The sequence below is a fragment of the Pelophylax lessonae genome, assembly GCF_965119305.1.
Source record: "Pelophylax lessonae genome assembly, chromosome: 4".
Taxonomy (NCBI): domain Eukaryota; kingdom Metazoa; phylum Chordata; class Amphibia; order Anura; family Ranidae; genus Pelophylax; species Pelophylax lessonae.
In genome coordinates this window covers 431,865,156-431,889,165 of record NC_138771.1, presented here as the reverse complement: position 1 = coordinate 431,889,165, position 24,010 = coordinate 431,865,156, and the positions used below count along the sequence as shown (strand labels likewise).

The window sequence follows — 24,010 nt, the reverse complement described above, 5'->3', positions numbered from 1 at the left end:
ACACAGTATACATTATATGGTGGAATGTTGTAGCACACATACACAGTATACAATATATGGTGGAATGTTGTAGCACACATACACAGTATACAATATATGGTGGAATGTTGTGGCACACATACACAGTATACAATATATGGTGGAATGTTGTGGCACACATACACAGTATACAATATATGGTGGAATGTTGTAGCACACATACACAGTATACATTATATGGTGGAATGTTGTGGCACACATACACAGTATACAATATATGGTGGAATGTTGTAAGCACACATACACAGTATACAATGTATGGTGGAATGTTGTGGCACACATACACAGTATACAATATATGGTGGAATGTTGTAGCACACATACACAGTATACATTATATGGTGGAATGTTCTAGCACACATACACAGTATACAATATATGGTGGAATGTTGTGGCACACATACACAGTATACAATATATGGTGGAATGTTGTGGCACACATACACAGTATACAATATATGGTGGAATGTTGTAGCACACATACACAGTATACAATATATGGTGGAATGTTGTAAGCACACATACACAGTATACAATATATGGTGGAATGTTCTAGCACACATACACAGTATACAATATATGGTGGAATGTTGTAAGCACACATACACAGTATACAATATATGGTGGAATGTTGTAAGCACACATACACAGTATACAATATATGGTGGAATGTTGTAAGCACACATACACAGTATACAATATATGGTGGAATGTTGTAGCACACATACACAGTATACATTATATGGTGGAATGTTGTGGCACACATACACAGTATACAATATATGGTGGAATGTTGTAAGCACACATACACAGTATACAATATATGGTGGAATGTTCTAGCACACATACACAGTATACAATATATGGTGGAATGTTGTAAGCACACATACACAGTATACAATATATGGTGGAATGTTGTAAGCACACATACACAGTATACAATATATGGTGGAATGTTGTAGCACACATACACAGTATACAATATATGGTGGAATGTTGTAAGCACACATACACAGTATACAATATATGGTGGAATGTTGTAGCACACATACACAGTATACATTGTGTGGTGGTAAACACATGTCCTTGTATACTTTATTGTACAGACATGATGAGAGGCAGAGAGGAGGATGTAGTGCTGAGTGTATAGAGAGAGGAGGGAGGGGGAGCTGTGACAGGAATGTATCTGGGGATACCGAGCAGGAGGGAGCAGAGCGCCTCATACAGCCGACCGGCCGGATACAGCTCTGCAGGACGGGAAGGAGCTCAGCACAGTCCCGGCCACTGTACGGATGCCTGGACACTGATACCGGAGACATAGGCTGTGGCGGTGTACGTCTCTGGGTGCAGGGATAAAGAGAGGTCTCTGCTGAGCTGGAGTGAAGGCAGGCAAGGCTGCTGAGAGCAGAGGACTGGCAGCTCCATCAGGGGTCTGTATCACCATCATTCTCTTCTCCTGGGATGACAAAGAGGAGGCTGGGTCCATCACTGAGCTCCTGTGATTGAGGTCAGTACATGGGGGGTGATCACACAGGAATGTGCTATGTATGTACTCAATGGCTGTCTGTTCCATTCACTTATATTCAGTTAGGATTTGCTGCAAGTCACCTTTTTACAGGAGTTGTGTATTTGTTAGTGTATGGAAGCCATAAAGCTGGCCATACACTATACAATCTGTACAATCTGTCCCTGGTGCAAGGACCTGCCTGATTTGATACAAATACAATGGATTCTCTAGGTGTGTCCTCATATTCCACAGTTTTGGGAAATTTAGACATTATACAGGAATTGTACCATTATGCCTCATTTCCACTGAGCGATACGGACGGTTCAGTTCGGTATGGTTCAGTCCGGTTCGGTATGGTTCAGTCCGGTTCGGTACGGTTCAGTCCGGTTCGGTACGGTTCAGTCCGGTTCGGAACGGTACACCTTGATCCGGCTTGCGTTTCCACCACCAACAGTACCTAAGCTCAACAGTACCTTGACAGTGTAGCTCCACCCTGTTGGTACGGTACTAATGTGCTTGGTACCCCAACGAAAGGGTCCCAAAAAAGTGGTACGGTACGGTACGGAATTAGGGTACCATTCACAACTTTTGACAATGGAAACGGCAAAAATTGCGTACCCAACCGTACCGTTCAGTGGAAACGAGGCATTAGAGATTGTATGGCGGTCATACACTTTGATTTTATTATCCAATCGCTGTGAGATTTGGTCAGATCGGCAAACGATAAAATAAGCATCAATTCAAATCCTGTATAATAATATTATAATAATAATTTCCATTCCCGAATTTGATCAAACTGAGTACATCGAACAGGGTGTAAGGCTACGTTGAGATCGGCGATTAGGGTCGGTGCGAATAGTAGCGGCAGGACCCACTTTGTATGCGTCCAGCAAGGATCACCGCTGGCTGCGTAGAGAGCCGCCAATGGCTGCGGGCACTGACAGCCTGTCATTATAGCGAATGAGGCCGCCAGCCGTACCTGGTTGCTGAGAGCCGCCAATAGCTGCGGGCGCTGACAGCCTGTCATTATAGCAAACGAGGCCGCCAGCTGTACCTGGTTGCTTAGAGCCGCCAATAGCTGCGGGCACTGACAGCCTGTCATTATAGAAAACGAGGACGCCAGCTGTACCTGGTTGCTGAGAGCCGCCAATAGCTGCGGGCACTGACAGCCTGTCATTATAGAAAACGAGGCCGCCAGCTGTACCTGGTTGCTGAGAGCCGCCAATAGCTGCGGGCACTGACAGCCTGTCATTATAGCAAACGAGGACGCCAGCCGTACCTGGTTGCTGAGAGCTGCCAATATCTGTGGGCGCTGACAGCCTGTCATTATAGCAAACGAGGACGCCAGCCGTACCTGGTTGCTGAGAGCCGCCAATAGCTGCGGGCGCTGACAGCCTGTCATTATAGCAAACGAGGACGCCAGCCGTACCTGGTTGCTGAGAGCTGCCAATATCTGTGGGCGCTGACAGCCTGTCATTATAGCAAACGAGGACGCCAGCCGTACCTGGTTGCTGAGAGCCGCCAATAGCTTCAGGCGCTGACAGCCTGTCATTATAGCAAACGAGGACGCCAGCCGTACCTGGTTGCTGAGAGCTGCCAATAGCTGCGGGTGCTGACAGCCTGTCATTATAGCAAACGAGGACGCCAGCTGTACCTGGTTGCTGAGAGCTGCCAATAGCTGCGGGTGCTGACAGCCTGTCATTATAGCAAACGAGGACGCCAGCTGTACCTGGTTGCTGAGAGCCGCCAATAGCTGCGGGCACTGACAGCCTGTCATTATAGCAAACGAGGACGCCAGCCGTACCTGGTTGCTGAGAGCCGCCAATAGCTGCGGGCGCTGACAGCCTGTCATTATAGCAAACGAGGACGCCAGCAGTAACCTGGTTGCTGAGAGCTGCCAATATCTGTGGGCGCTGACAGCCTGTCATTATAGCAAACGAGGACGCCAGCCGTACCTGGTTGATGAGAGCCGCCAATAGCTGCGGGCGCTGACAGCCTGTCATTATAGCAAACGAGGCCGCCAGCCGTACCTGATTGCTGAGAGCCGCCAATAGCTGCGGGCACTGACAGCCTGTCATTATAGCAAACGAGGCCGCCAGCTGTACCTGGTTGCTTAGAGCCGCCAATAGCTGCGGGCACTGACAGCCTGTCATTATAGCAAACGAGGCCGCCAGTCGTACCTGGTTGCTGAGAGCCGCTGCAGGAACCGCCTTAATCGCCAGCGTGAACGTCAATTAAATGACCAATTGCAATGCATTAGGTGGCTGCACTGAGATGCTCTATTCATGAATCGCATGGTATTTTGATTGATCAGGTTATGAGATTGCATAGGGGAAAAAGAGAAGGGGGTCGATAACTAATGGGATCTTCCAACTATTAATGGAAATTCAATGGAAATCCAATGGATCTTCCAACTATTAATGGAAATCCATCCACTTCCCCACATGTGTCATATGGGCGTTGTGGGTTGTCAACTATAGAATAATTCCTATGGGGAAGGATTGATTGGAAAATAAATCGATCATTTACCTATGGCCACCATAAGGCCAATGACACACAAGCGATTCTGTCACCAGCTACACATTTGCCAGCGTCAGGATCGCTAAGAGGCTGCTTGTCTGTCACTATGGAATTGCTTTAGGGCAGTTTTATATTGCTCCATCGCTGGCCTGAATGCTGCCGAATCCTGGTTTTTAGTGATGGGAGTGACAAATCGCTGCCCTAGAGCGACTCCATAGGGACAAACAAGCAGCCTCTTAGCAATTCTGACACTGGCCATTTAAGCACATCGCAGGAACGCTAGTGGCAAAGTCACCTGTGTGTCATCAGCCAATAATCTTCTATTTGCTCCCTTTTTGGTTATATCTATTCCATAAGTACAAATACCTATTGATCCCTCCAGAAATCCAGAGAGCTTTTAACTGCTGGTAGTGAGCTGACAGCATAAGGCTCCATTTACATTAGCGCATCTGGAAATCGCGCAACTTTGATGTGACTTTTGGTGCGATTTTGATCCGACTTCACATTGTTTGGATCAAAGTCACACCAAAGTAGTGCAGGCACCTTTTTAAAGCTTCTGCGACTTTAACCACTTGCCGTCCAGCTGCCTCAGTTATACGGCGGCAGGTCAGGAGGTTCCCGCAAATCACCGTACCTATATGGCAGTCCACAGGAGCGATCCTGGGGTCTCCCACTCGCCAGCGGGGAAGCCAATCCATGGGGCCGGTAGCCGTAATTCCCGCCGGGCACCTGTGATTGCTCCCCGTGGAGAGAGAATGGCGGTCTGCTGTTGTAAACAAAGCAGACCGTTGTTCTCTCAGGAATCAGGTGTTCCTCCTATTTAGAATCACAGGTCTCTGTATTGATTTCACAAGCCCAACCCCCCCCCCCCCCCCCCCACAGTTTGAAAACTCCCCCAGGCTCACATTTAACCCTTCGATCACCCCTGGGTGAACCCCTTCCCTGCCAGTGTCATTATTACAGTAACAGTGCATATTTTTAGCACTGATTACTGTAGTAATGTCACTGGTCCCCTCAAAAGTGTCAAAAATGTCAGTCAGGGTTCCGATCTGCCCGCCGCAATGTTGCAGTCCTGCTAAAATTCGCTGATCACCTCCATTACTAGTAAAAAATAAATAAAATTAACATAAATCTCTCCCCTAGTTTGTAGACACATTAACTTTTGGGCAAACCAATCAAAATATGGTTATTGGGATTTTTTTTTACCAAAAATATGTAGCAGAATACAAATTGGCCTAAAATTATGAAAAAATTAGATTTTTAATTTTTGTTATTGGGAATGTTATATAGCAGAAACTGAAAAATATAAAAAAAATACATATTGGCCTGAATTTATGAAGAAATTAGTTTTTTTTTTTTTTTTTACATGTTTTTATTGAAAATGTTTTATAGAAGAAAGTAAAAAATATGTTTTTTTTTTCAGAATTGTTGCTCTTTTTTAATTTATAGCGCAAAAAATAAGTCACAGAGGTGATCAAAGGACATCAATTTTATTTGGGTACAGCGTTGCACGACTGCGCAATTGTCCGTTAAAATAATGCAGTGCCGAATCGCAAAAAATGGCCTGGTTATTAAGGGGGAAAATCCTTCCGGTCCAGATCTAGTTAAAAGGCGACCTGTCAGAAAAGTCCACTCAACACTTTTTATAACCCCTTAGCCTGGAACCCTGGGCATCAAAACTGCAACAGATATACAAAAATCTGAAGTTGAGCCCAGTTTTTGCCAGTTTTTGGGGGAAAATCTTCTGGTCCAGAAGTGGTTAAGTTGCACCAATTTGAGCAGGTGCCATTGAAAAAAAAATGGTATGTGATTTTTCATGTGACTTTGATGTCTAAAGTCTCACGGCGAATCGCACAAGTGTGATTGGAGCCTAAATGCCTGCATTACACTAAGGGCCCATTTCCATTGTTATGTTTTAATGCACGTGCTGCAGCGCACTGAACGTATGTGTCCAACTTCCCCTTACTAAAAATAGTGCCTCTTCCCATTTCTTCCCATCTCTATCCTGCAGTGCCGTGCAATTTGAAAATTATATCTATTTTTATCTGCATTTTTAGTGCGATTTTAGGCCCTTAGAAATCAATTATAAAGCCTTGGAAGGCAACTAATCAAAAAAGACACAAAAGCTGGTCATAGATGTATTTTTTAATTTTTTTTTTAATGGCTGATCAAAGAGAAAAAAAAAAAAACATTCCTTGATTCACACATTTGAGGAGAATGGGGGAATCTTCTCCTCTGCATTTCAACTAGACAACAAATAGGGGTTGCCGCTCATGGCTCCAGCTGGGTCCTCTCCTGTAGTACAGCGCTGGGAGTGCTGGTAAGGACAGAGCTCATCCCAGCTCCAATGATACAAGAGACAAAAATCGCCGCAATCCCCATAAATAAGCTCCAGGGGCGGAGTGAAGCACATTGGGGGCGTGGCTTGGCTGTAGCTGTCATTTCACATATCCACAGGGTCTTGCAGTGTTGCGCGGTGCATGGGACCTGATCACTTGGCTTCAGCGCTGATCAAAAAAAAGTTTTCCAACAAGAACATTGACCCTGCTGAACTGGACGAATTTTGACCCATCTATGGCCAGCCTAAAGGCTCGTACACACTATAAGAAAATCCAAAGAAAATCCAAAGAAATTATGTATTGTGTGTACAGAACTTTCTACAGACGATTCTGAATTTTCGTACGTAAATTCTCGAAGGGACAAACTCCAAAATTTTTCTTGAACGGGAAAAAACAAATGATTTTCGTTTAATGTGTACCGTTTTTATACGAGAAAAATCTGAAAAGAAAGACTGCTCATGATCAGAAACAATAACAAAAAACAACAAAAAAAAGGGTTTGTCGTACGGGAATTTTCGTACAAATTTTCTTAAGAAATTTCGTTCATCGGTTCCGATTTGCTGTGAAACAACGAGAAAAATCGGACAATCGTTCGCCCGATTTTCTTAGTGTGTACCCCACTTTAGTGTACTGATGAACGTAAATCAGATTCCTGGCTGAAAATTCCTGCTTAAAAAACATGAGGATGGGCTATAAATAATAAAATAAATATACATATAAAATATAATAATATTTAAAAAATATTTATATTTATATAAATATAAATATTTGCAGCATAGTTTGTTGATTCACATTATTTCATAGTTTGTTGATTCACATATGCTGCATAAAATGCAGCATAATGTGAATCAACAAACTATGAAATCAGCGCAAAAATACCCTTCGATATTTTAGAATCCTGGAATCTCTCACTCAAAAAGTGCAATAATCCTATTAACTAATATCACCTATCAAACGTTGTCTAAAAATCTGTGCAAAAATTGTAATGATAAAGGCAATTATAAAAAATTTGAAGTGAAAAAATATCATATATAAAAAAACAAATATAAAAAACAACAATTCAGACCGATCGGCAGGCCTTTTTCAGGCATGGCCCTTTGATAGAAGCCAAGTGAATGGCCAGCTTCTGTAGGACCGGCTCTAGCACACACGGGCCGAATGGGCCTGACATTCGGCCCGTGTGTACTAGGCTTTTCACTGAGTTGTATTTGCCCATACGTGTGCAAAACATAGTCCAGTTTTTTTACTGATCTAACTGCAATGCTAAAAAAAAGGGGGGGGGGGGGGGGGAGCCTCCTAGATGCCAAGACGGGACACCCGGATTTTAATCAAGGTAAACTTAATTGAAAATTAATTAAACACCAATTCCAAAAAACAAACTGACCATTACCATGTAAAAAGACAACGTTGTCTGTTTAACCACTTGCCGACTGCCTAACGCCGATCTACGTCGGCAGTCAGCCCCTCACAGGCAAAGTGGCGTAGGGCTACGTCACTAGCTTGTGAGGGTCTAGGGAGCGAGCGCGCGCCCCCGGAGGCGCGCTCCCGCTCCCGCGTGGTCACGGACCCCCCCGCGCGTGTGACCGGCGGACCCGATGTCCGCCGGTCACTCGGCGATCGGCGGGGGAGAGGGAGAATGTCAGGCAGCCTGTGTAAACAAGCTGCCTGTCATTCTCCTTGCTGTTAGGATACTGATCACTCGGATCTAGTATGTAGATCCGTTGATCAGTGTCCATACAGCTCAAGCCCCAGCCAATCACAGTAGAAAGCACGCCCCTAGGGATACACACAGCCCCTCCCTCCCAAATAAAGTTAACCCCTTCACTACCAGTGTATTTTTACAGTAACAGTGCATATATATAGCACTGATTACTGTAGAAATGTCACTGGTAACCCCAAAAGTGTCAAAAATGTCAGTCAAGGGTCCGATCTGTCCGCCCCAATGTCGCAGTACCGCAAAAAAAATCGCAGATCGCCGCCATTACACGTTAAAAAAAAAAACAACAAAAATGACAGAAATCTTTCCCTTTGTTAGTAAACGCGATAACTTTTGCGCAAACCAATCAAAATACGCTTTTTGCGATTTTTTTTACCAAACATAGGTAGCATAAAACAAATTGGCCGAAAAAGTAAAAAAATTTTGATTTTTAAATTTTTTTTTTGGGGAATTTCATATAAAAAAATGTGAAAAATATTGCTATTTTTGCAAAATTGACGCTCTTTTTTTGTTTATAGCGCATGATCAAAAAATCGCACAGGTGATCAAATACCACCAAAAGAAAGCTCTGTTTGTGGGAAAAAAAGGACGCCAAATTCGTTTAGGTGCAGCGTCGCACGACCGCGCAATTGTCCGTTAAAGTCACGCAGTGCCGAATCGCAAAATATCCCCTGGTCGGAATGGGGGTAAAATCTTCCGGGGCTTAAGTGGTTAAAACAAAGAAAGGGAGGGGATTAAACAGCTGTGCATGCATTACCCTTTCACAAAACATTCATCCTGATTCCTATGTGGATTCTAGTACGCTAATCCCAGGAAGGTGGCAACTTGGAACAGGAATAATCATGGACAGTCAGTTGACAGGTATCCACAGTTGAGAAGGGCACAGAATGGACAAAAATGCTTGTCTTCAATATTCCTCAAGGTTATTCAGTATAAGATGCAGTGGCGGCTTGTGCATTGGGGGCGCAGGGACGCTGCCCCCCCTATCCATTGGTCCGGCCCCCTAATCTACATGCGGGGCATCGGACACATGGACTTCAAATGGGGCTTTTTTTTTTTAGCCATGTGATGAGAGCCAAAGGCTCTAATAGGCTAAAAAAAAGGGTTGGCTCGGGGCGCAGAGCACTGCCCCCCGAGCCCACCCAGTTTTGTGACAATAGCGAAAAAAAATTTGCTATTGTCACACAGATCCGCCTCCTGGCCAATCGGGAAGCGGGTTCTGAGACCCATTTCCCTATTGGCCGAAAGGAGAAGCCATGCCATTGGGCATGGAGAAGGAGGGAGGAAACGCAGAAGATGGGGAAGAAGCCACCGCCGTCGCTGTCACCTTTACCTGCTGCTGCAGATGGGTGAGTGAGCGGGGGGTTCTGGTCCTGGTCCTGTACTGTCATGCTGTGGGTCCTGTACTGTACTGTACTGTCATGCTGTGGTCTGGGGGTGTGCGGCCTGGTGTGTTCGGGGGGGGGGTGTATGGTGCGGTCAGTCTGCCGACCCCCCCCCTGCCCATGGAGCACCAGCCGCCACTGATAAGATTAAAAGAACTGTAGCAGCACTTCATAATGACCAGCATGGTAAGCAGGGCATCCCAAACATGCAAAAAAGCTAATGTGTATCAACCCGATTGGGATTCTCCTTTGTTGGTAAATACATGGACTGTACCTGCTCCGCCGGCAAATGTCCTAATAAAGGGGCCGACTCAGAATGTCTGCAGGATACCTGTGCTTCGGCGTCCATCCAGACCGGACGGTCTCTTCCAACTCTCCTACACACCGTAGCAGGCTGTGTGAGGCATGTAGCAAGCCGTCACACCTCAAAGACGTAGATGTTTGTGACCTCCGGTCAGTAGGATGTAGTCACCGTTGTTTTCCCTATTTGTCACATGTTCGTGACGCAATTGCTGACGCGTTTCACCGGCCAATCAAGCCAGTATTCCTAAGAGCCTCAGATACGCTCAGGTGTGAATGGAGCCTAAGGGAAACTGGCAGTGAAGTGTGCTGCACTCTGAATGGGCCAGCTTAGGTGGAAGGAGGAGGGAGGCTCGAAGTGGGAGGGGATACCTGTCAAAACCAGGTACCCATTCTTTCCCAAAAGGTGCCAAGTGTGACAGCGGATGGGGAGGGGAGGAGGCAGACAAGCAGAGCTTCCCCTTTTGGGTGGAGCTTCACTTTAAAGTGGATCTTTACTTTCTCAATCAACATTGACTATCTTTAATCCTCATGCTGCTATCATTAATAAACCGATAGGAAAGTATATCATATTTATTTGTTTTAAACTTTTTTTTTTTTTACATTTCTTCAGTTACTTTCTGGTTTCCAGGCCTAGGCAAATGATGTCATACCTCCTAGGAATCTTCAGGAGGGGAGGAGGGGCTTTCTCTGCTACGCACAACCTCCTGCCTGAGCTAAGGGCAAATGGATTCCCGGTGTTCTGTCAGAATACCGCTACCTATCAAATTCTACTACCGGAAGTGACGTAGGGACTAAAACAGCTTACTGCGCATGTGCAATGTGTTCCAACATGCCCCCTATGCGTTCCAATAGGTTTTCTAATGTGACAGAACACAAAGCAGAGGCAAACATCTTCTTACACCCATGCAAGTCTTGAATTTTACATTTATTTTAGCAGTATACTCACCTTATAGACTGAATAACAGTATTACATTTGTAATATTATTTTATTCTATAAAGTATAGTGAGAAACCTGCAGGTAGAAGGTGGCGACGGCCATCTTGGTACACCCAGCCCTGCTCAGCGATAAACTGACTATATAGTGAAATAGACTATTTCACTCGGTCGCGGTAAAAGTCTATTTTAGTATATAAGGTGAGTTTACTGCTAAAGTAAATGTAAAATTCAAGACTTGCGTGGGTGTAAGAAGATGTCCGCCTCTGCTCAGAGATGTATAGTAACTAAGTAGAACTACTTCACTACTGTACTTAAGTACCGAAAGGCGGTATCTGTACTTTCCTAGAGTAGAATTTTTTTCTCCTACTTCCACTTTTACTTCACTACATTTTTTCGATGATTTCAATACTTCTACTCCGATATTTTTTTTTTGTGCTGCATAGTTACTCGTTACTATTATAAAAATTACCACTGCCAGAACAGTAGATGGCAGGTTTCATGAAGCTCAAAACATGTGTATTATCAGCGCATACGAAAATAAAAGCTACTGTATGTATAAATAAAAGCTGCATTTGAAATAATAAAAAACAATATGATGTGCAAACTTTTGACTTCTTTCTTTAATAACTACATAACACAGTACTTGTACTTTTACTTTCAGTACTTGAGTAGCAACATTTTTAAAAAAAACTACTTGCAATACTTAAGTACAGAAAATGTTGAATACTTTAGTACTTCTACTCAAGTCACTTTTTGATAGAGCACTTCCACTTCTACTCAAGTCACTTTTTGATCAAGCACTTGTACTTTTACTCAAGTATGGGTTTTGAGTACTTTATACAACTCTGCCTCTGCTTCATGTTCTGTCACATTAGGAAACCTATTGGAACGCATAGCAGGCATGTTGGAACGCAAGGCGCATGTGCAGTAAATTGTTCTAGTCCCTACGTCACTTCCGGTAGCAGATTTTGATAGGTAGCAGTATTCTGACAGAACACCAGAAGTAATTGCTACATGAATCACTTGCCCTTACTTAAGATGGCCACGGCCAGAAATGCTAGGGGGGTGTTTTTCAAAGTGAGTGCTCAGCAAAATAAAGCATGGAGACATGGATGGACGGGGAGTTTGCTTTAAATATTAAAAATGAATTAAATAGTGTTTTTGGTTTGTGGTGCTCAGATGCAAAGTAGTTCTGCTTTAAGATTAAAAAAAAAAAAAAAAATGGCTTGTAACTCTATCCACCTCAAGTTCTAAATACAAAATGCACAGGGAACACACGTCAATAACAATGCACAAAGGAAATTCACATTGGTGAATGACAACGTACTTGCCGAATGCTACAGAAAAAACACTCCCCATACGTGCAAAGTTCTAAATGGGTGTGCTATCAACCCTGCTTTTTGTGAGCTGCAAAACACCTCCCACATGTTAGGGAGAAGAGGAGATGGTTAGGTGTTCTGTAGTGCTAATATCTTTCTTTTCTGGAGAGATAACACTGCTCACCCTAGTACTATAAGGTGTATGTTTAGTAATCAGTGTTCATTTTTGCATTATCACCGTTCTCCTAACACTCTCTAACACCGCTGATTTTTACTCCTGCTCTGAGGCTGTTTAATAAACAGTGTTGTGTTGACTCCAGGTCGGTGATAAGCGGTGTTAGCTAGCAGAGTGTTAGCTCTTTGTTACAGAGTGAAAGGAATGTGGGGAAGGATTATCTAGCTGCAAAGCAGCCACCCTGTGTGAGAAAACCTATGATCCACAGTAAAGGAACATTGATTATTTCTCAGAGCTGTTGAGAAAAAAAAAAAAAAAACACGTAAAAGCCCATACACTAATATTACATAGTATAAATTTACACATTTTTTTTTTTAACTACTATTCCTCTACCATCGTCCACCTTCAAGGAGAATAGGTTAATCCTCAGAACCGAGTTATGGGGTAAAATATAACAAATAAAAAAAAAAAAAAAAACACTTAAAACTTATACACACCTTTATTAAAATAATAAAGATTTTTTTTTTAACCACTTGCTGACTGCCTAACGACGATTTATGTCGGCGGTCGGCCCCTCACAGGCAAAGTGACGTTGTACTACGTTTCTAGCCTGTGAGGCTCTAGGGAGCGCGCGCGCTCCGCTGGAGGCGCGCTCCTGCTCGTTCACCGACCCCCCCGCGCGTGTGAGCGGCAGACCCGATGTCCGCCGGTCACTCGCGATAGTCGGTTACACCGGGAGAAAGGCAGGCAGCTAATGTAAACAAAGCCACCTGTCTTTCTCCCCTGTGTAACAGCACAGATCATACGGTCCTGCTATGTAGGACTGTAGATCTCTGCTGTTACATCACAAGCCACATCCAATCACAGTAAGAATCACGCCCCTAGGGACACACTTAACCCCTCCTTCTCAATTAAAGTTAACCCCTTCCCTGCCAGTGTCATTTTCACAGTAACAGTGCATATGTATAGCACTGATTACTGCAGTAATGTCACTGGTACCCCCAAAAGTGTCAAAAATGTCAGTCAAGGGTCCGATCTGTCCGCCGCAATGTCGCAGTCCCGCAAAAAAAATTCGCAGATCGCCGCCATTACTAGTTAAAAAAAAAACAATAAAAATGACATAAATCTTTCCCTTAGTTAGTAAACGCAATAACTTTTGCGCAAACCAATCAAAATACGCTTTTTGCGATTTTTTTTACCAAACATATGTAGCAGAAAACAAATTGGCCTAAAATGTTAAAAAATTTTGATTTTTACATTTTTTTGGGGAATTTCATATAAAAAAATGTGAAAAATATTGTTATTTTTGCAAAATTGTCACTCTTTTTTTGTTTAAAGCGCATGATCAAAAAATCGCACAGGTGATCAAATACCACCAAAAGAAAGCTCTGTTTGTGTTGAAAAAAGAACGTCAATTTAATTTGGGTACAGCATCGCACGACCGTGCAATTGTCCGTTAAAGTCACGCAGTGCCGAATCTCAAAATAGACCCTGGTCAGGAAGGGGGTAAAATCTTCCGGGGCTTAAGTGGTTAATAGTACCCTGTCATCCCTTCCACCTTAGTTAACTGCATTCATTTCCAGACACATTTCTTTTTCTCTTTTAGGGCTGGTTCACACGATGCCCACACATGAATCGCACATTAATGTACTGTGCATTCCTATGCGGTTCTGACTGCATGCAAAATGCACTCCATTTGCAATCTGCAGCGGGTGTCAATAGAAAGTTAATGACACCCCAAATGCAGGTTGCAAACGCATTGCGTTTTCTCACACCTGCCCGCACTGGACTGCATGGTACAAAAGATCCGGTTACAGTGCGGTTTAAAAAGTAGTGAATGCACTACTTTTGGTGCAGTGTGATGTGATTTTAGTCCATTCAAAATGAATAGGCTTAAATCGCACTGCACAGAACCACATGTAAATCGCACAGGAATGCACAGCTCGTTTCGGTGCGATTCATATGTAGGCATAGTATGAACCGGCCCTGAATGGGCTAAAATCGCACTACGCTGCACCAAAAGTAGTGCACCACTTTTTAAACCACACTGTAACCAGATCTCATGGTAAAAAAGTACCATGCGATCTGGTGCGGGCAAAGGTACTGCATGTTTAACCTGCATTTGGGGTGTCGTTACCTTTCTATTGACACCCACTGCAGATCGCAAATTGAGTGCATTTTGCATGCGTTCTGATCGCACAGGAACTCACAGGGCAATTCTGTGTGATTCATGTGCTGGCGTGGTGTGAACCAGCCCTTAGAAATAGTACATATCAATCATACGTGTCAGCTGCCAAGCTTCAGATATGCTAAGGCATACATTAATCATTTTTTTTTTTTTTCAACCAGTGAGTTAAATGAAAAAAATGACTTGATTCGCCCACTCATACACTCAATTTATGTGGATGGGGGAATCATTTCCACTGAGCTATTGTGTTCTTACGCAGAGATATTTCCCCTCCCTCAGAATACTGATCAGTACTGCAGGCTATTAATTAATCTGGAAAAACCCGACAGGCTGGTTGTACAGAAGTCCATCTACCACTTGACTTTTGTACAGCCAGCCTGCCCATACAATTTCAGTCGGTCCGTGCTGAATCAGCCAAATGTCCATCCATAACTGGCTTAAGATAGTGGCCTAATGCAGTAGGAAATATGCACCTCTCTGTCATTGAGGTCTACTGCTCTCCTTTCTCAGCATAGATGTCCCCTCTGCTCTGCCATTATATATGTGTGATATGTGAGTGCTGCAGACACCGGGTTCTAGATGAACACATACCCTGCAGTCTACAATAGTGTTGTCCTGAAGCACTTACTGACCACAATGAGCAGTGACATTCCTCTTCTACACTGAAAAAAGGCTTTAACCACTTTAGCCCTGGAAGATTTTACCCCCTTCCTGACCAGGGGGTTTTTTGCGATTTTTTACTGCGTGACTTTAACGGACAATTGCGCGGTCGTGCGACGCTGTACCTAAACGAATTTCACGTCCTTTTTTTTCCCACAAACAGAGCTTTCTTTTGGTGGTATTTGATCACCTGTGCGATTTTTTGATCATGCGCTATAAACAAAAAAAGAGCGACAATTTTGCAAAAATAACAATATTTTTCACATTTTTTTTATATGAAATTCCCCAAAAAAAAAAAATGTAAAAATCAAAATTTTTTAACATTTTCGGCCAATTTGTTTTATGCTACGTATGTTTGGTAAAAAAGCGTATTTTGATTGGTTTGCGCAAAATTTATTGCGTTTACTAACAAAGGGAAAGATTTTTGTCATTTTTGGTGGGTTTTTTTTAACGAGTAATCTCGTTAAAAAGTGAATAAGGGTGGTAATTCCCTAAGACGTGTTTAGTAAACAGTGTTAACTAAGGTAGGAACCAAATATCACATCTCTTCACCTTACGGTGTTGTCTCTGTAATAAGTACAGTGTTAGTATAGGAATGTACCTGTTTAGTAACCCATGTTAGCTCAGAAGAGTCTTAAATCCAGTGTAAACTTGGTGTTAAATCCCCTGGATTTAACACCTAGTCAGACCAGGTGTTAAAGCCTTTTTTCAGTGTAGAAGAGGAATGTCACTGCTTATTGTGGTCAGTAAGTGCTTCAGGACAACACTATTGTAGAATGCAGGGTATGTGTTCATCTAGAACCCGGTGTCTGCAGCACTCACATATCACGCATATATAATGACAGAGCAGAGGGGACATCTATGCTGAGGAAGGAGAGCAGTAGACCTCAGAGAGGTGCATATTTCCTACTGCATGAGACCGCTATCTTAAGCCAGTCATACATTGATCGAAATTTGGCTGGTTCAGCACGGACCGACTGAAATTCCATCAATGTATGGGCAGGCTGGTTGTACAAAAGTCGAGTGGAAGATCGACTTCTGTACAACCAGCCTGTCGGGTTTATCCCTGATCAATTAGTGCTGCCAGCTATAGCCTGCAGTACTGATCAGTATTTTGACGGAAGGGAAGTATCCCTGCCATCAGAACACAATAGCTCATTGGAAATGATTCCCCCATCCACATAATCAAGTCGTTTTTTTCATTTAACTCGCTGGTTGAACAAAAAGAAAAAATGATTAATGTATGCCTTAGCATATCTGAAGCTTGGCAGGGCTTCTAAGGGCCGGTTCACACCATGCCAGCACATGAATCACACAGAATTGCCCTGTGAGTTCCTGTGCGATCAGAACGCATGTAAAATGCACTCCTATTGCAATCTGCAGTGGGTGTCAATAGAAAGGTAACAACACCCCAAATGCAGTTTGAAAATACTTTTGTACCATGCGATCTGGTTACAGTGTGTTTTTTTTTAATTATTTTTATTGTTTTTTTAAGCAAATAAAACAAACAGTACTTGTATGCAAAACAGTGTACAAATACAAAAGTTCAAGGCAACAACAATATTACATGTTGAGGCCCCGTTCACACTGGGGCGATCCGACTTCCCGGAGCGACCTCACAGGTTGTGGCGCGCAGCTCGCACCGCGACCTCGGAGCGGCCGGCACAGACTTCATAACATTGAAGTCAATGCAGGTCGCTCCAGGTCGCCCCAAAGAAGCTCCGGACCCTTTTTCTAAGTCGGAGCGACTTGTGTCGCTCCTATTAGAACGGGTCCACAGCTTCTCTATGCCAGGCGACCTACGGCGACCTATCAGGCGACCAGGTCGCCTGACAGGTCGCCCCAGTGTGAACGGGGTCTTAAGAGAACACTTCAGCGGAAGCATGAAAAAATAACATTTCGTATATGGACAAAACAACAATGCGATATGCAATGGTAAGGTGGCAAAATGTACCCTTAGACCAATTAGATAGTTTAATTAGGATTGTACAGACATGTACGTCCCCCCTGGGGCACCCAAAATGGGGTCACTTTTTGCCCCATGGGGACGGCCGTACCGAGCCCCATCCATCCCGCCAGAGAGGAGAGAGCGAAAGTTCAAGCTACAGAAGCCACATAAGCCTCCCATAACTTCCAACGTTCCTTGAATTGTCTAAAGTTGTGGGGAGAACAGGATAACATTTTCTCATATTCATAAGATTCTTTTACAATCTGGATCACCTCTTGGCGAGATGGTAGTAGTGTATCCTTCCACCGGTGAGCTATGGTTAGTCTAGCGGCATATATGATGTGTTGGACGATCACTCTACAAAAGGGTGGGAACCAGTCCAGCCCAATGCCCAAGAGGGCCTGTTCCACTTTCAATTTGTTGAAAATACCAGTAATGTCAGCTATCAGTCGATGGATCGATGCCCAGAATCCCCTCAAGGAGAGACAAGACCAGAACATATGCAACAGTATGCCTACTTGACCACATCCCCTCCAACAGAGATTGGAACAGGCAGTGTGAAATGTGGCTAAAATATATGGAGACCTGTACCAACGGAGATGGATTTTTTGTGCCCCTTCCCGAAAGGTGGAACATTTGATAAGTGCATAGTTCAACCGAAAGGCCTTCAGCCACTGTGCCTCTGTGAAATTCTGTTGCAAGACCCGCTCCCACTTCAACTGGGGGAAGGACAAATAGAGATCTATCATTCAAAAAATTGTAACACAAACTTATACCCTGGCTTCCCGATGTGTCTGTGAAGCAAAATGAGTATATCTGTCTTGGAAGGGTGAGTGTAGTTGTGGAGATTGTTGAGGATGTGCAATACTCTCTTGTAATTCAGATATTCAGTTTTGAAGCCAGAAAATCTCAGGCATAGATCTGGGAACAAAAGTAAGTTGGAGTGTTGGTATAAGTCAGATATATGAGTCAAGCCATATGTTGTCCAGTGAGCTATATGCAGGTCAGGAGAGAGAGCGCTCAAGGTGGTCAATCTAATGGGTAGGAGGGAAGGGTCGTTGCCTACAGTCATATTGGCCAGAAAGTATTTCCAAGCCAGCAATGTGGCCGATATGGTGGGGTGTTGACCGGTCAGACGCCCATGTGAGACATGGAGGTCCAACACGTGGTTTAAAAAGTAGTGTATGCACTACTTTTGGTGCAGCGTAGTGCGATTTTAGCCCATTCAGGGCCGGTTCATACTATGCCTACATATGAATCGCACAGAAACAAGCTGTGCATTCCTGTGCGATTTACATGTGGTTCTGTGCAGTATGATTTCAGCCTATTAGTTTTGAATGGACTAAAATAACACCACGCTGCACCAAAAGTAGTGCATTCACTACTTTTTAAATCGCACTGTAACCTTTTGTACCATGCAGTCCAATGCGGACAGGTATGGGAAAATGCAATGCGTTTGCAACCTGCTTTTGGGGTGTCATTAACTTTCTATTGACACCCGTTGCAGTTGGCAAATGGAGTGCATTTTGCATGCAGTCAGAACCGCATAGGAATGCACAGTACATTAATGTGCGATTCATGTGTGGGCATCGTGTGAACCGGCCCTAAAAGAGAAAAAGAAATGTGTCTGCAAATTAATGCAGTTAGCTAAGGTGGGAGGGATGGCAGGGTAATATTTAAAAAATCTTTAGTATTTTAATAAAGGTGTGTATAGGTTTTAAATGTTTTTTTTTTATTATTATATTTTAACCCCATAACTCAGTTCTGAGGATTAACCTATGATCCTTTAGGGTGGAGGATGGTAGAGGAATAGTAGTTTAAAAAAAATAATATATGTAAGTTTATATTTTATAATATTAGTCAGGGTGTGTATGTGCTTTTACATGTGTTTATTTTTCAACAGCTCTGAGAAACATTCAGCGCCGGTTTACATATGAGCGACGCTACTTGCAGGGGCGACCTCCGAGATCGCGGTGCGAGCAGCGCGCCGCGACCTCGGAGCGGCCGCCACGGACTTCATAACATTGAAGTCTATGGCGGTCGCCTCCTGGTCGCCCCAAAGAAGCTCCGGACCCTTTTTCTAGGTCGGAGCGACTTGTGTCGCTCCTATTAGAACGGGTCCGCAGCTTCCCTATGGGAGGCGACCTGCGGCGACCTGTGAGGCGACCAGGTCGCCTCACAGGTCACCCTAGTGTGAACCGGGGCTTAGGCTGCATTCACATGTCAGCATATTGATCGCGGGCAGAATCACCGCGATTCCGCCCGCGATCCGGAAATCATTGCAAATCGCAATGTTTTTTTTGCGCGATGTTACCGCAATTCGGCAGGCGGAAATCACGGCAACATCGCACAGCGTTTGGGGTGCTATTGCAAATCACGGGCAACGCACAGGTGTCCCGCGATTTGCAATGATTTCCAGATCGCGGGCAGAATCGCGGTGATTCTGCCCGCGATCAATACGCTGACATGTGTGGTTTTTTTTGTTTTTTTTTCAACAGCTCTGAGAAGTAATCAATGATCCTTTACTGTGGATCATAGGTTTTCTCACACAGGATGGCTGCTGTGCAGCTAGATAATCCTTCCCCACATTCCTTTCGCTCTCTAACACACGGTGCTAACACACTGCTGGCTAACACCGCTTATCACCGACCTGGAGTCAGCACGGTTTACTAAACAGCCTCAGAGCAGGAGTAAAAATCGGCGGTGTTAGAGAGTGTAAGGAGAACGGTGATAATGCAAAAATTAACACTGATTACTAAACATACACCTTATGTGTTACTGGCAGAATCACCAGGTAGAAATAAAGGGGAAATAAGCTTGGGGAAAAAAAAATTGAATGCAGCTATCACATCTTTGGACTAGTAAGCAGAAAAATATTATATATTTATTCTTGGGTTTAGATACCTTTTAAATACCCTTTAAATACCAAATGCACAGAAAAGACTGTGTTGATGGGGGGATATAGCAGTTTTCTTTTATTTCCTCCCATGGTGGAAGGAAAGAAAATCAATGTATCTATGGCTGGGCTAACTCACATTCATACATGCACATATCAGGGCCAATTCATCTATCAGCATGTCTTGGGGGGAAAACCGGAGACCCACACAAACACATAGGAGTTAATTTAGTAAAGGCAAATAGACTGTGCATTTTGCAAAGTGCAGTTGCTCCAGAGATTAGTAAATGAGGTAATGCTTCACTTTGGAAGGAGTACCCAGACACATGCAAGGAAAATGAAAAAAAAAACAAAAAAAAACAAAAAAAAAAACAGCATTTTTGCTTGCACATGATTGGATGATAGAAGTCAGCAGAGTTTCTGCTCATTTACTAACCTCTGGAGCACCTATACTTTGCAAAGTGCACAGTCTATTTGCCTGAAAGTGGAGTTCCGGCCTCGAGGGTCAAATTTAGATAAAAATACCCCCGGGACATTCCATAATGGATAGCCTCTCAACTGTCCCGGGTCGCACTTACCTGTAAGAAGAAATACTTACCTTGAAAAGTTCTTCTCCAGCGCTGCCATCTCAGGTGTGGGCAGCTGAAGCCAGCGCGTCCTCTTCTGCGGCCTCTTCGGTGAAGTCGGAGTCCCACAATGCGCCTGCACCGGCCCCTCTCGTCACTTCCGGTGCAAGCGCGTCATCCCAGCACAGCTTCTGGGTATGCCCAGAAGCTGTGTAGCAGGGAATGACACGCCTGCACCGGAAGTGACGAGCGGGGCCAGTGCAGGCGCATTGACTCCTGGGAGCGATGACGTTCAGCTCCCGGTAGTCATCACAAGCCGGAAGTGACGGCGCGGGCCGCGGCCGCCGAGGGAGGAAGTGGAAGGAAGGTGAGAATATTTTCTTCTATAATAAGGAAAGTGACCAAAAAAAATTGGGAGCATCCATTTCTTTTTCAGGTGGCCCTCAGCAAACGGATGGCTCAAAATCAATTTTTTTCACTTTTGAGTCCGGAACTCCGCTTTAAGTAAATCAACTTCATAGAGAACATGCAAACTCCAGGTAGTTAGGGGTTGATTTACTAAAGACAAATAGACTGTGGGGATTACCGAAGCACCAGCACTATTCTGATTATAGATTATTATTATGGATTCACTTATGAATTGTATATACATGTTGCACTTTTAAGGACTTTTTTCAGTTCATTCGATTATATTGCGATATTGTGATTTTGCGATTACGCCATTCAGTTGCAATTTTTTCACAGTACATATTGTGTTTCACATTTGTAATCACTATATTAGAGTCTATCTAGGAACCAGTGTTTGATTTTATGATATCAATATTTATATATGATCCACTTATATTTGTGTATTTACCAATGCTATTTTACCAAGGACACAAGGTTTTAGACAGTGATTGCACCTTGTTGGCTGAGGGCACTGTTCATCAAGAATTTTTCACCCAGATCTTAGATGGGATCACAAGTTCCTGGAAGAGATTGCCAAGTATCGCCAGAGGCCAGTGCTGTCATCTGAGACATGTAGACCTGGCACAGGGAAAGCATATCTTCCTGTGGATTTTGTTTATTTACGTAACACAGATTCCACAGAACTTTGATGGAGTATATTGATGATTTTGCTGACTCTGCAGGATCTAATGGCCCTCCTTGTCACAGCTAAACAGACACATAGTGGGGTCAGTAATTAACCTCACAGGATGCTTGGCTTGTGGGAGGAAAGCAGAGATAACACACTAAATCAATGGAAGAACAAGCAGACAATGTCCCTGGTGGGCACAGAGATCAGGAGTCCAGTGCTGCAAAGCAGTAGTAGTGGTGACTGAAAAAGCCCATGCTAAGGGGAATTGTCATTGTTGTCTTCCTCTTTCTGAAAATGCTAGCTTTCTGGCTGTCATGATGACTTAGTGTCTTTATTTTTTTCCCCATTTACTGATCTGAAAGAAGGGTGCAGGTAAGGATTTATAGACTTTACTCTGATTTGATTTGCTGCATGCTTGTTTTAGATCAGTGGCACAGATTGTACTTAACCTCCCTGGCGGTATGATTCTTTTGGATTTTAGGTGCTGAAAGCGGTACCATTATTTTGCATGTAATTCTTGTGAATGAGCAGCCCAAACCAACTGTATACATTTATTATATATATATATATACATATATTATGTATACATATATATATATATATATATAATATGTATACAGTTGGTTTGGGCTGCTCATTCACAAGAATTATGTATATATATATATATATATATATATATATATATATGTATGTATATATATATATATATATATATATATATACGTATGTATGTGTATATATACATATATTTACATAAAAAGTACAGGAAAGGGCACTGGGGGGCAATGTAATGTGATTTTTTTTTTATTTTGAATGGTATCAGTGTGTTTGGTGTGTTTTACATTCGAATTTGCCGCCGGTTCCACCCCCCGGCGGACGTCACGTCGCAGGAGACGGAAGCCGGGGCTCGCAGACGATCGGGAGAGAGCTCCGCCGCCGCATACCGCTCGCAGTCTTCGCTGGATCCCGGAGAAAAGGTAAGTAAAACCTCTTCCAGCATCCAGCGATCTTCCTAGCGCTACCCCGGGTGTGACTCGGGGTTACCGCTTTTTGCTCTAAAATCTAACCCCGAGTCACGCTCGGGAATACCCCTAGGAAGGTTAAAGGGTAACACCGCATTCACACTGAAGCGGCACGACTTCGGGGCGACCTGTGAAGTCGCGTGCAGCGCGACTTCGGCACGACTTGCACGGACTTCATAAAATGAATGTCTATGCAAGTCGCTCCAGGTCGCCCCAAAGTAGTACAGGACCCTTTTTCTAAGTCGGAGCGACTTGTGTCGCTCCTATTAGAACCGTTCCTGTACCACACAATGGACCGCAACGGTGCACGACTTGTCAGGCTGACCAAGTCGCCTGACAAGTCGTACTAGTGTGAATGGAGACTAAAGGATCATCCCCAGAACTGAGTTATGGGGTTAAAATATAATTTAAAAAAGAAAACACATTTAAAACCTATACACACCTGACAAGTCGTATTAGTGTGAATGGACTAATCCACTTTGGTGGGGAAAAAATATCAGCAAATAAAAAAAAACAATAGAGCGCATACAATTGTGACAGAAATCATTTTGTGCATAGTCTGTTTATATAGAAATGGATACATAAATGTTTAGTTAGGTAGACCAGCTTTTTTTTTTCTTCTTTTTTGAAGGGTGCCTTCAGGCTTTTTCAGGAGTGCCTTGAATGATTGTGCAACATTTTAAAAAACGGCAAAAGGTTGAAAGACACGGAGTTAGATCTTACCAGTGCTTTCGGCTATGTCTAGGGCCACTTAGATTATATTGTAATATTTGTAGGTATTACTGTACTGTAAACAGGATATCTCAGTATCTTGCAATTGATTCTAACTTTCCGGTTAAATAACTTCCTAAAAAGTGTTAGCAATCATAGCATAGCAGATTGACTTATTTGTAGTTGTTCTAAAGCTGTTAGGTGCACCTCATTGGTGGGCATTGCGCTGCTGATGTTAGTGAGTGAGTCCTAGATTGACCACTACATTTAACACTTGACATGGGATGGTAGGAAGGAGAATTGCTCATCTAAAACCTAACTCATATAACCTTATACACTGTACCTTATATATATGTATATACGTCCTCTTTTTTTTTTTTTTTGAAAAAAGGCACTCGGACTCAAGATTGGATAAAACGGCCGCGGCTTCTTTATTAACTGGTATCAATATAACATAACCATCTTTATAAATATAAATATAAAATAACAGACCAACCCAGTCATAAACAACTTGGGTTGTCATTCACAGGAGATCAAAACAATTGATCAACATCCACCATACTTCAAACAACATAAATCATCATATATAATAAAAGTACACGTCCCCCTCTGAAACAGGGGTGACCCAAACCAGTTAATTTGCTTGAAGCCGCGACAAAACCAGGGGGAGGGAGGGAGGGGAAAATCCAGATGAGAGGTAT

General features: G+C 43.4%; 1 protein-coding gene across 1 annotated transcript in view; it reads left to right on the top strand.

The window, feature by feature from the left end:
* Nucleotides 1–1,527: 1,527 nt before the first annotated feature.
* The window catches only part of ARAP3 (ArfGAP with RhoGAP domain, ankyrin repeat and PH domain 3), a 345,521-nt gene continuing 323,038 nt past the window's right edge, over nucleotides 1,528–24,010 (top strand). Inside the window, exon 1 of the mRNA XM_082254616.1 lies at nucleotides 1,528–1,546. The gene's annotated coding sequence lies outside the window, so the exon portion shown is untranslated. The remainder of the gene's footprint in view (nucleotides 1,547–24,010) is intronic.